Genomic DNA, 13,557 nt, shown 5'->3' on the forward strand with positions numbered 1-13,557 from the left:
TTAAGATCCAAAACCGGTATTAGGCTTCAAACCAATACGCAGTCCTTTGTTTTTTTCTAGATTTACTGGATACGGCACCAGTACTCGCTGTTTTTTATCGTTTCTAAATGTTAGTAGTTATTGCGTGTGCCAGAGTGCCTTCACTTGTCAAGATCTATGATTGGGAGCATGGTGTTTTGGAACCACTTGTTCTGTTCTTTCTGGTCTCCACAGAAAACTGAGTGCTTCGACATTAAGGAGGCAATGTCATCAAAGACAGGGCTTTGGGGGTAACTTGTTGGCTGCTGTGGTGATAGCTCAGGGTTTTGGCTTGCAGCATATAGGCTGGGGGACTTGAGGGTTTCTGCATCCTCCTGGCTGGGGATGCTGCAGGGACAGGTTCGGATGTAAGATACGTGGGGTGAATGTCAGATGTTCAGGCAGCCTTCTGTGTTACCATCTGTTTGCAGAGACTTGAGGGGATGGAGTGTGACTTACAGGTGTCTAGTTGGACCATATATAGTCAACATCGGCTGTAAGAAACCTTGTGCTCATTTGGACTTGGTGCAGTCATCTCAGTAATCCCGGTTTTGTTTGCGTGATTGAGCTAATACTCCTATTGGGGTTTCTTGCCCCAAAATAGGTTCTCCAGGGTCTCTGAAGGCCTGCAGGGCTGAGGTAGGTAGTGTAGATATTCCCCAGCGGTGTCTTGAAACCAAATTCTTTAACATTTTTTTTTCCCTACAGGTAGATCCTGTTGAATGCTTGCAGTGATCCTGGGCGTTGAACCTCAGTTGAGTGCTGTGGTCCTTCTGCGGGCTTGTGGCTGATACTGATCCTAAGACCCAACACAGCTGAAGAATCTGAGTCATCACTATCTTTTTGGCTTGGAAAATTATTAAATGTTTGACAAGGCTGTTTGCTGTGACACCTTTTGGTAAAATGGGGCTTGTCTTCACAAACTGTTCAATCAGTCTCTGCTAACATTTACAAAAGCTTGGAATAATCCCTGTGTTCTCGTTGATCTGTTCTTCAATAGCGTGTTATAACTGTAGTGCGAGGCACGTTAGAGTAGGAAATATGCTTGCTAAGGAGGTGTTCTGAAATACACTTGTGCTGAAACTTCATCTGTTAAATCTTCTTGAGCTCTTCTCTTACTCTAAAATTGAACGTAGTAGTAGTTTGCACCACTTGAGCAAACCAACCTTAAAACAGTATCGCAGTCCTGATGCTAGTTTTGTGTGGTATTCAAATACATCTCCTCTTTGATGAATTGAGATTGGGCTCCCTGTTAATAGCTTTGAGATCATTTGCAATTAAATGGAGTCAAGTCTTCCAAGGGACCCTTGGACCAGTGCTCAACACCAGTATCTGAGCTTCAACTAATAGACTTGCCTGAGGCACAGGTGGCTAAATTTAGTCTTCTAGCAAGCTCGGTATGACCTCGTGTTACAAGGACTTTTTCTACTTGTATCTATATCAAAATGTAAAGGCTGATTTTCTGTGGTGGGTGGAGCTTTGGGGCTCGATGATGCCAAAAAGCTTTTTGTGTTGGATCATTGGCTGACACTTTCAGTGCTGCTGTTGGCAGTGATTATCTCCATACCTGGAGGTAGTTCAGAGGGTCCACAAGTGACCTACTGGCGCAAAGCGATCTTCACCGGTGGGTATTAAGGCTTCAAAGAAGACAGATGCAACTTGGTGCGTAGAGCAGATTACTTGGTAATGAACATTTCTAATTGACAGCTACACTGAAGATCAGGGATTGAAAGCGGAACTTGAATCAGAGTGGCTTCATACAGGTGCAGTTTCCTAACTGTGTGAATGGTAATGTTTGCCTTCGAGGTAAGGTTAAGTTTACTGTACAAAATAGTGCTTTACTCCAGCTTCTGGGAGAAATTCTTAGAGTGTGTGAGACGGTGCACAGAGGTGGATGATTCTGGCATCTGCTTTATTGCGTGGGTTTGCCTCCTTGTGTGAAGTGAGACTTATCCTCCGTCTTCAACTTTAGCAGCTTTTCGTTAAGGCTGCTTCTAATTAAATACATCATTCATCCTACAAGTGTAATGAAGAAGATGCCTTCAGTGGGTAATCAGGCTTCTGGAGCTCTTCTGCCATCCTCAAAAAATGCCAGACTTCTCTGAAGTTGGTAGCACGCTGCCAGCTGAATGGGAAAAGTTGCTGGGAAGTCGAACAGGATTTTCAAGTGTCTGCCGTGCTTGCTTACGTTTAGGAGTGCAGTGAGTGGTGTGGGTTTTTTTGGCTTGTGAAAGAAACTCTTTTGCAGGTGAGTGGGCAAAACCCTTATTGTTTGGCACGGCTTGCCAGTTGGGACTGTCAGGATTTATCTCCCTGGCATTGACTTGGTTATTCTTGGCACGCTGGTCTCTTGCTTGCTACGGATAGTACACATTGTTTTATTTTTTGGAGGGCTGAAATATTAATCTGACTAAGGACTAGTATTGTTGAGTAATATGCTGAGTGAATTTCAGTAGGTGAGTGTGTGACTATGTGTATTGCGTTGTGTGTTTCTGGTCATTGCATCTTCAGCGGAGCTGGAAAATGTACAGAGAAGGGCAGTTGAGTTGAAGGTAGAGGAGCAGCTGCCTGTCCTGGGGACTCTAAAATGTCTGAGACTCTTAGGATTGGAAGTGTTTCTTTAAAAAGTAGACAACAAACTTCTGGATCTTGTTGTTCTAGGAGTTTGTGAAAGCTGATGGCTTGGATTCAAAAAGTGGTTAGACAAACCTGTGGTCAGCAGGTCCATAAAACGAATGCTGGTTGGACTGGGCAGGCACGCCCATACTAGCATCTGTAATCCAGCAGTTGTAGATGCTGGAGCAGACTGCAGAAGCTTACTGCTCCCTGTAGCACCTGCGATCATCGTGGATGGAGACAGAATAGCAGGAGGGCATTTCTTGTTTAAATTATTCTGACTTTATGAACCCCCTGCCTTTCTGGACTATTTGAGCAGGGTAGGGAGGCAATGTTTCTGACAAGCTCTGGAAGATGGCTTACAGATACTTACTCGAAGAAAAATCTCAGTGTTTCTCAGCATATTGTACATACCTACAGGTCTTCCATGCTATGTGTATTCAAAGAGATTTGCTGTACAACATACTGTGGCTTATATGTAAAAGTATTTCAAGGTGGGATAAGTAGAAACTGGAACCAGGCAAAAAAAAAAAATAGAAATAAGGGATGAAGAAAGTAATTGAACATGAAGTTCTCGGTCCCTTTAAAAGGGAAAACATTCTTGAAATTCCACCTTTTTATGCAGAAAGTGGGAGGAGGTGTTCATAATGTTTCTCTTCAGCTTTCCTAGTGTGGGATCGTGAGCAGCAGGCAGCCGGGCATTCCTTCCAGGTGGTGATTGGCAGATAGCCCAGAATGGGGCAGCAACAACGAGTAAAGCATGCACATATTAATGTCCTGCTCTGTGTCATACTAATTACGTGAAGTTTATATAGTTATGACAGCAATGCTTCCCTGGTGCTTGGTTTGTGTTCATGTCATGGCTGACGAGCTTTGGATTGCTTCTTTCAGTTTCTTAGCTTGCTGACCCATGCCTGCTAAAAATCTAGTTTTAATCAGAAGTCGGACTATTAAGCCAGTAGTCTTTTTAGCACATTTGAGGAGCTGTTTAGGTACAAAACTGCATCAACGTGAAACCTGGTGTTTCAATACCTTGCTTGGTATTGAAATGTCATGTTGTGGAGTGTTAAAAGCTTGCAAGGCTGTGGTGGTAACTGCTGTGTCCAGAAGGGGAGGTTTTGGTCCTGCCTTTCCCATGTACTGCTGCTGGTGCTCGTCAAACCTGTTCCTGAGCTGCCCTAACTCTCTAACCTGGCACAAAGCTTTCCAGGTATTGTTGGGTTGGTTTTCTCCTGTTGCTATAATGTGTTAGACTTGTTCATGAATGGGTCTGATAAGCACAGGCAGGGGAGAAACTGGCAGGAATTCCTGCTGGGGGTTGCTGCAGCTCTTTGGTTGTTCCATCTTACGGAGAACACTCTTGGGTTTTCCTTCAAAGATCTCTTTCATCCTGGTGCAAGTTCCAGACTGTAAGCATCTTCCCACCTTTTGGGGTACGTGTGGATTGTTGGTCTCTCCTAAATGGGGTTCACACATGGAGGAGGAGAACCACAAGGGATAACCAGAAGCTGCAAAGAAGCTAAAGTCTACAAAAACTCTTGAGGAGCAGCAGAGGCCTTGACAAATGGAGATGAGTGGTCTTTTCTTGGAAAGTGTCACCTCTTTTCTTTAGAGGGCCAGTGGTGCCACCTGAGTACATGCAATCACAGTCCCTGGAAGTGTTCAAAAAATGTGTGGATGTGGTGCTTAGGGACATGGTTTAGAGGTGGACCTGGCATCTCGGAGGTCTCTTTCAACCTTAATGATTCTATGGCAAGCTTTCTGAATCTGTCAGGTAGGGAAAAAGGATCTCAAATATCTGCATTTGGGTTACTGACTTGTGCTTGGGTTTGAGGAGGAGTATCAGCTGAGCAGGCTATTCTAAAAAGCATTAAATTAAGAGTCTGATAATGATTTAGTAAACCAATGTAGTAAGAGAAGGAAGGCCAAGCAAATCATCTTTGCTGTGAAGGCTGGGAGAGGTGAATGCTCTGTAAGAGAGCTTGGTTACTCTTTTCAAAAGCATATGAAGAACTGAAGAAACTCATCTCCAGATGAGAATCAAAGGGATCTTGCAAGAAAACTCTTGGACTCGGTGATATTTTTTTTTTTAAGTGTTATTGCATGATCCAGGCTGGGATTGAAAACTGGGAGTGTGAACTTGACCGTGTGTAATAAGACAAATGCCATTTGCGATGACTTCTTTTAGACTTGACTTAGGAGGGGTTTACCTCTCCTCCCAGAGGGACTGGGAGTGGAAATGTTCCTTGTGCAGACGCTAGAAGAATATCAGCTGTGTGACTCATGTAATCCATAAAGGGGTCCTTGGAAAAAAAAAAAAAAAAGAGCAAAGTGCACAGTGATAATAGTAACAAGCAGTGTATGATCCAGGTAGTGTGTGTTTCGGAGGAAGATGCAAGGTGAGCGAGTGCTGCGTAGAGGCAGATTGTGATCAGAATGTTCCTTAAAGCCTCTTTCTATAAGATAGTGAGAGTTCAAAAATCCCACTTTTAAATATCTATCATAACTCAGTGTTTAATCAGGGTGGCTGCTCAGTTTCTGTCCTCTCTGAACTTGTGGCACACAGACTGTTACTTGGTGCTGTTTTGTTGGGTACCCTCTGCTCTTGTTTCAGGGGAAGCCAAAGGGGAAGCTCTCTTTCTTTGCTCTGCAGTAAAAAAGAGTGAAAAGCAGATGTTTCACGTTAAGATGTATGCTTGTTTTTCCCAGAGCCACACACTTATCTATCTTCTAGGCTGCTGTTTCTTGCACAGTATCTGCAGCTGTAGAGGGGGGAAAAGGTTAAATCATCTGGAAGTGAAAAGTAAAATAGTCATTGGGTGGGCTTTCACAGTTTGAATTTCAGGCTTTGGAGGTTGTTTCAAACAGGTCATGGTTTCAGGAGCGGAGGCTGGTATTGAAAGGATAAAATATAGTTATCTTTGTGAGCATCCTTGGCAGGGCCATAACATCTCTGTACGCTCAGGCTGAGATGTCATTGAACCACGTAATATCAAATGATTGCTTGCTGCTGGAAACACAGTCTAGCCTGTTGGGAATACCTCAAGTTAGTGCAAACTTTGCACAATGAAATTTTGAGTAAGCAGGACTCTATTCTGGATGAGTCAAAAGATTTGAAGAATCTCATTTCATGATATTCATGTGTTGTGAGTAGACTCTATCTGAACTTGCCCACATGTTTTCTCTAAATTTTGTAGTCTCCTTGTCTTTTTTGAGGCACCGTTCTGTTCCCTTTCATCACAAAGACCGTTGGCATCAGTTTTGAAGTCTTCAATATTTTGCTGTTAACAAAATGTAGGCTTCCTGTTATGCATGAGAAGTACATGCGAGTTTCAGCAGCTTGCTGGGAATATCGAACCTTCACACACACAGAGATCACAGTTAGGCATGCTGCTAGATAACTCAAAGTTTTGTTTGCTGTTCTGCTTTTGTCAAGGCAAAACTGAGATCTAGACCTGCTTGCAGCATTCTCTTGCTACATTTCAAACGTGCAGGCTACTCATGAGTTAAGGGAATTGAGAGAGAGATGTCAAATGGTTTTTGCAAGCAACAGTATTTTTATTTTTTTTTACCTAGGTGTCAGACAATAAATACTGCTCTGAGCAGTGCCCAAGTACAGTGCCAGAACAAAAGCTGACTATCTTTTTCTGCAGTTGAGCAGAATGAAGGTAGATGTCAGCTTTGGGGTGCATTCAGGGAGGAATTTGCAAATTACTGAGTCCAAACAGGAGCTTTGCTTCAGGTGCAGTTGTTGAGGCACTCAGCTTTCTGTCCAGCTCTTTTTCAGGTGTTGAATGTATTTGGTTTTGGTGCAAAGACAGCAAAATATACCCAACAAGGTGTGACTTTTCCCATTTGACCCTGCTACTTTCTATGTTTTGAGGGCAGACAGCCTTAATGTGTAGTTTGGATCCTTTCTGATTCACTGCTGCTCTGCTGTCCACTAGGCATAGGTTTTAATATCTACTGGTAATTAGCAAATAATACTGCTTATTTATTCACAGCTAGTTGGCACATAAAGCTGCTTATTTATTCTATGCAGTCAAAGTTAGTGTTTTATTCTTTCTCTTCTGACAAGAAGTGGTTATTTGTATCTAGCTAACATTAAAGGGTCAGCAATGGATTAGGTCAGGTCAACAAAATCATCAGTGGTAGATGTGGGAGGATGGTCCACTTCTGCCATGAGATTCAGGGAGGATCAGACGGAGCTAACAAGAGGTGAGTTCGGAAGAAGCAGGAGGATGTTCTTTTTGAGGCAGCAAATAGTAGACTTGTTGAACTAGGCAGGGGCTATTGTGGCTACAAAAAGTTTGGGCAAGTTCAGAGAGGAACTGGAAATGCCTCATGAAGAGGCTGCACTGAATGTTCCTGAACACCCAGAAACCCAGACTGACTTGGGAAGGCCCGGAGATAAAAACCACTGGAGGTGGAAGAGTGCATGGAGAAGTTATGTATGCTTACCCTCTCCTTTCCCTTTCCCAGACATCTGCTCACAGCTGCCGTTTCAAGCAGGAGGTTAAGCTAGATGGGCCGTATTCTTCGGTTCACCTCTTTGGCTCTCAAAGGACATGGCTTTAGGTGTTTTGCTGCTGTCCTCTGAGCTGTATCCGTTCATAATTTCTGTAACTGTTCAGCAACCAGAGCACTGTGTGGATGGAGGTGCAGGTGATATGTTCTAGCTGCTCTTGTCTGATTGAACTTAAAAACAGGGACTTGCTCCTTCCTCTTACTTTCAGGCAACATGCAGCATAAATTTGCTGGACTTCCTGAATTGTCATACTCATATCTTCATTAGTCCTGAAGAGCTGTTCCATATGCATTGGTGGGTTAGGAGAGGGATGTTTCATGCTACAAACTCATCTATTTAATGGTTTTAACCATTAGGCAGACTTTTCTTTGGGAGTTTGCTTGTTTGAGGTGAGGCTTTAGTACATAAAGATGCTCTTGCTAGTTTTCCCCCAGCCACTGAAGGTGTTACCTGTGAAGTCTCTAAAAATGTTAGTACCCTTTGAAATTTTGAAACTGTCTTAATATTTTGGGGTTTGTTTTTGCTGTTTTAAGTGTTTTAGGTTTTCTTTTAATAGCTCTGGCTACAGGTCTGTATGAGAGGAGAACAAAATACTGAGCTGTGAAATGAAACTAGAGAACATGGTGTTTACCCTGAGACAGTTTGCATGGTTTTTATCATGCAGAAAAATGATGCCCCCTAAGAGGGAAGGCAAGCCTTTTTCTAGACAAGGCTTTTCATAGAATCATAGAATCGTCAAAGTTGGAAAAGACCCTTAAGATCATCGAGTCCAACCGTCAACCTGTCACTGCCAAGTTCATTTATACCATGTCTTCAAGCACCGTATCTATCCGTTCTTTAAATACCTCCAGGGATGGAAACTCAGCTACTTCCCTGGGCAGCCTGTTCCAATGCTTGACCACCCTCTCGGTGAAGAAGTTTTTCCTAATATCTAACCTAAACCTCCCCTGGCGCAGCTTGAGGCCGTTTCCTCTCGTCCTATCACTTGTTACTAGGAAGAAGAGACCGACCCCCACCTTGCTACAACCTCATTTCAGGTAGTTGTAGAGAGCAATAAGGTCTCCCCTCAGCCTCCTCTTCTCCAGAATAAACAACCCCAGTTCCCTCAGCCGCTCCTCATAATACTTGTGCTCCAGACCCTTCACCAGCTTCGTTGCCCTTCTTTGGACACGCTCCAGCACCTCAATGTCCTTCTTGTAGTGAGGGGCCCAAAACTGAACACAGTACTCGAGGTGCGGCCTCACCAGTGCTGGGTACAGGGGCACTATCACCTCCCTGGTCCTGCTGGCCACACTATTCTTGATACAGGCCAGGATGCCATTGGCCCTCTTGGCCACCTGAGCACACTGCTGGCTCATGTTCAGGCAGCTGTCAACCAATACCCCCAGGTCCTTTTCTGCCAGGCAGCTCTCCAGCCACTCCTCCCCCAGCCTGTAGTGTTGCATGGGGTTGTTGTGACCAAAGTGCAAGACCTGGCACTTAGCCTTGTTGAACCTCATGCAGTTGGCCCCAGCCCATCGGTCCAGCCTGTCCAGGTCCCCCTGTAGGGCCTTCCTATCCTCCAGCAGATCAACACTTGCGCCCAACTTGGTGTTGTCTGCAAACTTACTGAGGGTGCACTTTATCCCCTCATCCAGATCATCAATGAAGATATTGAACAGGACCGGCCCCAATACTGAGCCCTGGGGAACACCACTCGTGACCAGCCGCCAACTGGATTTGACTCCATTCACCACCACTCTCTGGGCTCGGCCGTCCAGCCCGTTTTTAACCTAGCGCAGAGTGCACCCATCCAAGCCATGTGCAGCCAGCTTCTCCAGGAGAATGCTGTGGGAGACAGTGTCAAAAGCCTTACTAAAGTCCAAGTAGACAACATCCACAGCCTTCCCCTCATCCACTAAGTGGGTCACTTTGTCATAGAAGGAGACCAGGTTAGTGAAGCAGGACCTCCCTTTCATACACCCATGCTGGCTGAGCCTGATCCCCCGGTTGTCCCGCACGTGCTGCATAATGGCACTCAAGATGCTTTGTTCCATGACCTTCCCCGGCACCCAGGTCAGGCTCACAGGCCTGTAGTTCCCTGGATCCTCCTTCCGACCCTTCTTGTAGAGGGGCGTCACATTTGCTTTTGAATGCTTATATATTTGACTTTGAACAGAAACTGTCTGGCAGTGTTGAGGTCTCCCGAAAAGGCTTTCCTGTGCACCAGAAGTTGTTTACAGAGACTTTATTTTTCCTTATGGGTGTGGAACTCTTTGGTTGAAAATCTGCTCACCTAAACGTATGTTGATTCAGGTCTGATGGGTCGCTTTTCAAATAAGGCACTTCTGTAGTTCTCCAGAAACATTGTGTGCACTGCTAAGCAAAGTTCTCATTGTTCAAGCTTGATGTGAGTGCTGGAGCATCGTGTTTGCTCTTGAGGTTTTGTTCCATCATCTAATGCCATTGGGAACTGTCTTACCTTTTTTGCCATGCTGGACGGTGTGAAAACTTTGGAGTGGGGCAGTGTCCATTAGGTTGGAACGTTAATACTGTTCCCCTGCTTGAATTTGGTAACACTATGAAGGCCTCAAGCCTAAAGATGACAAACTTTTTTAACTATTACACAGAGTTTTGTGCTGCTGACTCGTAATAAAATAATAATGAGCTGAAGTACAAAAGATTCAAAATCTATCTGTGTATCAGCTTCCCAACAGAACTAATAAGAAACGGGTTGGTAGAGTCATCTTCCTCGCTGCGGCAGAAGCAATGTCCTCCTCTGGGAGCCAAAATGTGTCTGTGGTATACCCCGAACTTTCAAGTGCTGTGCCTCAGAAATCGTGTCTCTTGGCTCAGGCTGGCACAGATTTCCCTGGCCTCCAGAGGAGATAAAAGACCTGGTTGTGTACTTTAAGGCAGCAAATATCATCTCTTCATGAGCTGCCTTCAGGGATGTTAGTTTTTACTCTGAAACTGAAACAAGCTTCTCATCTGATCCTTGCTTTGAAAAGTAATGGGGAAAAACATGCAGCGAGGCTTAAAGCTTTTTGTGTAGCCTTGTTCTCTCTCTCTGACAACTGGAAGAGGTTTTGGGGTCTGCGGGGCTTCTCCAGCCAATGTGATGGTGTTTATCTGACTATGGTGGCCTTTGAAGGCTGAAATGGAAACTCTGCTTGTTGGCAGTGTGCTGAGAAGACGTGGCTTTGCCGTGGTTATGCCAAGTGATGCAGAGGAGCACATCCGGAATACAGGTGCATGGGACCCATGCCTGGCTCCACATGCCTGAATGCTTTGTATCCTTCTGGTTTTGGCACTCTGTAAAATAAATAACTCTTCTTCCTGAAGCAAGTTGCCTGGTGGGAAGCAGAGCATCCTCATTGAAGGATTCTGCGTTATGTCTGCATGGTCGTACGAAGCCAAGGCCTGTTGAGTTCAAGCTGAGATGTGTGTCTCCAAGCCTAAGGCCTGCCTAGTGCCATCAAGGAGATGTCACAGGAAATGGGCTCGGTGTGTGGAGGTGCTAATTAAACACAAGAAAAGTTTAATTATCTGTCAAAAGCTAGAAAGAGTCCCTCTTGCTGTTCGTGATTTCAGACTGCCTCTTTCATTGTCATTTTTTCTTTCCATAGCAGGTCTTTCAGCTGCCTTTGTCTTCCCTTCAAGAAGGGACGTGGTCCCCTGGGTTCTACATAATGTTAGGCTTTGGGCAGGGAGGCTTTCTGGAAAAGGAAAGACTGGAGCTTGTTATCATGATAAACTAGTGCTCCAACCGGTTTGTCCGCATATTCTCACTTGTTAACCATTGCTTTTTCTTGCTGCAAGAGGTGGCTTTCTGTTTCATGCCATGCTTGCAGCTAAACAAGGTTCCTGGTTTCTCGGCCCGGTTTAACGTGTGCTGCAGTCATGAGCTGAATCCTTTTATTACTTTGGGCTCCCCTGTGCTTTGCTTGAGCTATCTTGCTACTGGGCAGGATTTCTGGGTGAGCCCAGCACCATCAGTGTACGGCCAGGGAAAGGATGGAAAATGAGCTCTACCTTTTGAACCTCAGGTGCTCTCAAGATGCTGGAGTCCCATCCATGTGAACATGGGAGGAGTTGCGTTTGCTGTGTTGCAGGTCGAAAGATCTATTAGTAAATGTTTTGTATGAGGTGAGGATGGGTTTTTGTCACCTGGCCTTGCCAGTAGGAAGTGGCAGAGGCTGACTGGCGTGGAGGATTTTTTCACATTACACTTTGACTCCTCTGTAATGCGCCTGTCGTCTTGTTCTTTGAGCAGATTATGAATAATATCTAACCCCTGGTTCGAACCTGTACCTTAGGGTAGCATGAGATGATTTATTTACTTTTATTCCTAAAGTAAATCATTGTAACATGGAGCGGGTTATAGTCTTCTGTTTAGCTTCCTTGTTTGGAGATGCCACCTCTTAGTAGAGGTTGGTATTTATGTAAAGAAACTGATGCAGTTTCTGGCCAATGAACCCTATTTGGAATTTTTATGCACAACTTTTGTTTTTCCTTCTAAGTTTAACTGGTAAGTTCAAGGTGGCAGAAGAGCAAACTTCACCAGATTAAAGGGTGTTCAGCATTTAAATATGTGGAGTGTCGTGTTAGTGGGATACTCCTATTCTTTGCCCAAGAGTGGTGTTAGGATTGCAATGTCAAGTAACTAAATAAAGCTGCAGTCTCTCTTTCCCTGTGAATATAGGCACTTGCGTTTTCCCTTTCTTGTAGGGCTTAGTTTGGTACAAGTTTAGCTGGTTATTCCTTGCTGCAGCCTTTGACCTGGTCGAATAACTTGGAACAACTTTAACATCAAGTAGAACAAAAGCTTGCTTTAAATGCTTTGCAATAAACTTATTATTGGGGGATATAGTCAACTACCTAGTGCCTTTTCATTTTAGGGGAATGGGTGTCACTCACTGCTTGTACACTGAAGCTGTGAAGCAGTGATGTGTTCCTTGCCCCGGTGGCTGGTTTCATTCAGGAGCTGATGCTGGATAATTGTAGACAAGGATTAAGTAATGACAGCTGTTGTGAGCTCGTGGGGACTTTTGAAGTCTCATACAATGCCATTGAGCAATCCTAGCTTCTTGAGGACAGAAATCATGAACAACTTTGGAAGAGCGCATATGTGACTTGGACTGGACTGGCAACAAGCTTATGAAAGTACAGGGTAGAGCTAGACCAAATTCCTGCATGCTTCAGTCAAAATTGTGTCTCTTGGCAGTGCGGTGGTGGCAACTTCGGCCTATCTTGCACCTGATGTTGGAGAAAGCAAAAATGCTCTCTTGTACAGGGTTTCCTTCTGCTGTGGTCAGGGTAAAGAGTGACTATTTTTTCCCCCATGCGCTTACAGAACAAGCAGTTTGAGAAGTTAATATGGACACTTAAACTTCTACCCTTGCTGTAATAGTTAGGAAAATAAGGATAAAAGTGCTAGCTTAGGCATAGACTTTGAATGCCTGTTAGGCACTGGGGAGCCTGGTGGCTTATAGTCCACGTCAGAGCAGTATTTCAGCGTGTCAGAAGAACCTGTCTTATAGATGACAATCAGAGCTTCTCAGAACTTAAAGTTGCTTTATAAAATTTTAATTTTTGTTAGAACAATCCATGTGTTTTCTTCCAAAGGAAGTTAAATGCCCAAGTTTTGAATGCAGAACAGCGTGTCTCTGGTCACCCTGGGCAGAGTTTTCCAGAAATAGTTTCATTTTGGTTCAACCTTCACATCGCTGTTACAGTGCACTCCCCCTTGGAAATTGCTGTTTAGGCCCTGTTCTGCCCTATGGGCTATGTGCTCTGGAGGGTGTTATTTAAGGGGAAAAAGGCACAAACAAAAAAAAAAACCTTGTGTTTCCTTCTGACCAAAGTGCCTGGAGCATCGCAGGAGGCAGAGCCAGCCCAGGGATGCTGTGTCATGGGAGTTCAGGTTTGGGAACCTGTTTCCCAAGGTGGGGAAGCACAGTTTACCAAAAACAAAACCAAAGTTGCTGAAGAGCCAGAAACATCTATATTTTAAGAAAACACTGTCATCTTCTGAACTAAAATTCATGTTATTGCACAGAAAGCTATTAGTTTGCCCTGACATGGGGTGAGCAGAAATACTAGATTTTACTATAAGAAGTGGTGTTCAGCTTTGTTTCATCCATAGTATACTTGGAAGCCAGTATATTAAACTAAAAACTGCAAACAATGCCTTTTTTTTTTAGCAGAATAAAGCAAGATTGGAAGTTGCTGGTATAAACTGTTGCATTAAGACTTTCTAAAAATGTTTTTTCTTCTTTTCCAGATTTGCTACAGATATGACTGGCTGGCTGCTCTGCTGCTCCTGTGCCCCAGCACTTGCTACCCTGTGATTTCAGATAACAAACGTAAGAACTGAGTTACAAAACGTGTGGTGGGTATTATGTGCCTTTGAT

The 13,557-nt window shown here is 44.2% G+C and overlaps 1 protein-coding gene across 4 annotated transcripts in view; it reads left to right on the top strand.

Annotated features, from left to right (window-relative positions):
- Window positions 1-13,557, top strand: part of CSNK1G1 (casein kinase 1 gamma 1) — a 110,928-nt gene that overhangs the window by 8,971 nt on the left and 88,400 nt on the right. For 3 of the 4 annotated variants that reach the window (XM_087743881.1, XM_087743878.1, XM_087743880.1), the window contains exons 2-3: window positions 727-916; window positions 13,428-13,509. The gene's annotated coding sequence lies outside the window, so the exon portion shown is untranslated. The remainder of the gene's footprint in view (window positions 1-726; window positions 917-13,427; window positions 13,510-13,557) is intronic. The other variant, XM_087743879.1, reaches the window with a different exon arrangement.

This window comes from Nipponia nippon, unplaced genomic scaffold (assembly GCF_047370975.1).
Source record: "Nipponia nippon isolate SJK-2023a ecotype South Korea unplaced genomic scaffold, ASM4737097v1 scaffold_9, whole genome shotgun sequence".
NCBI lineage: Eukaryota > Metazoa > Chordata > Aves > Pelecaniformes > Threskiornithidae > Nipponia > Nipponia nippon.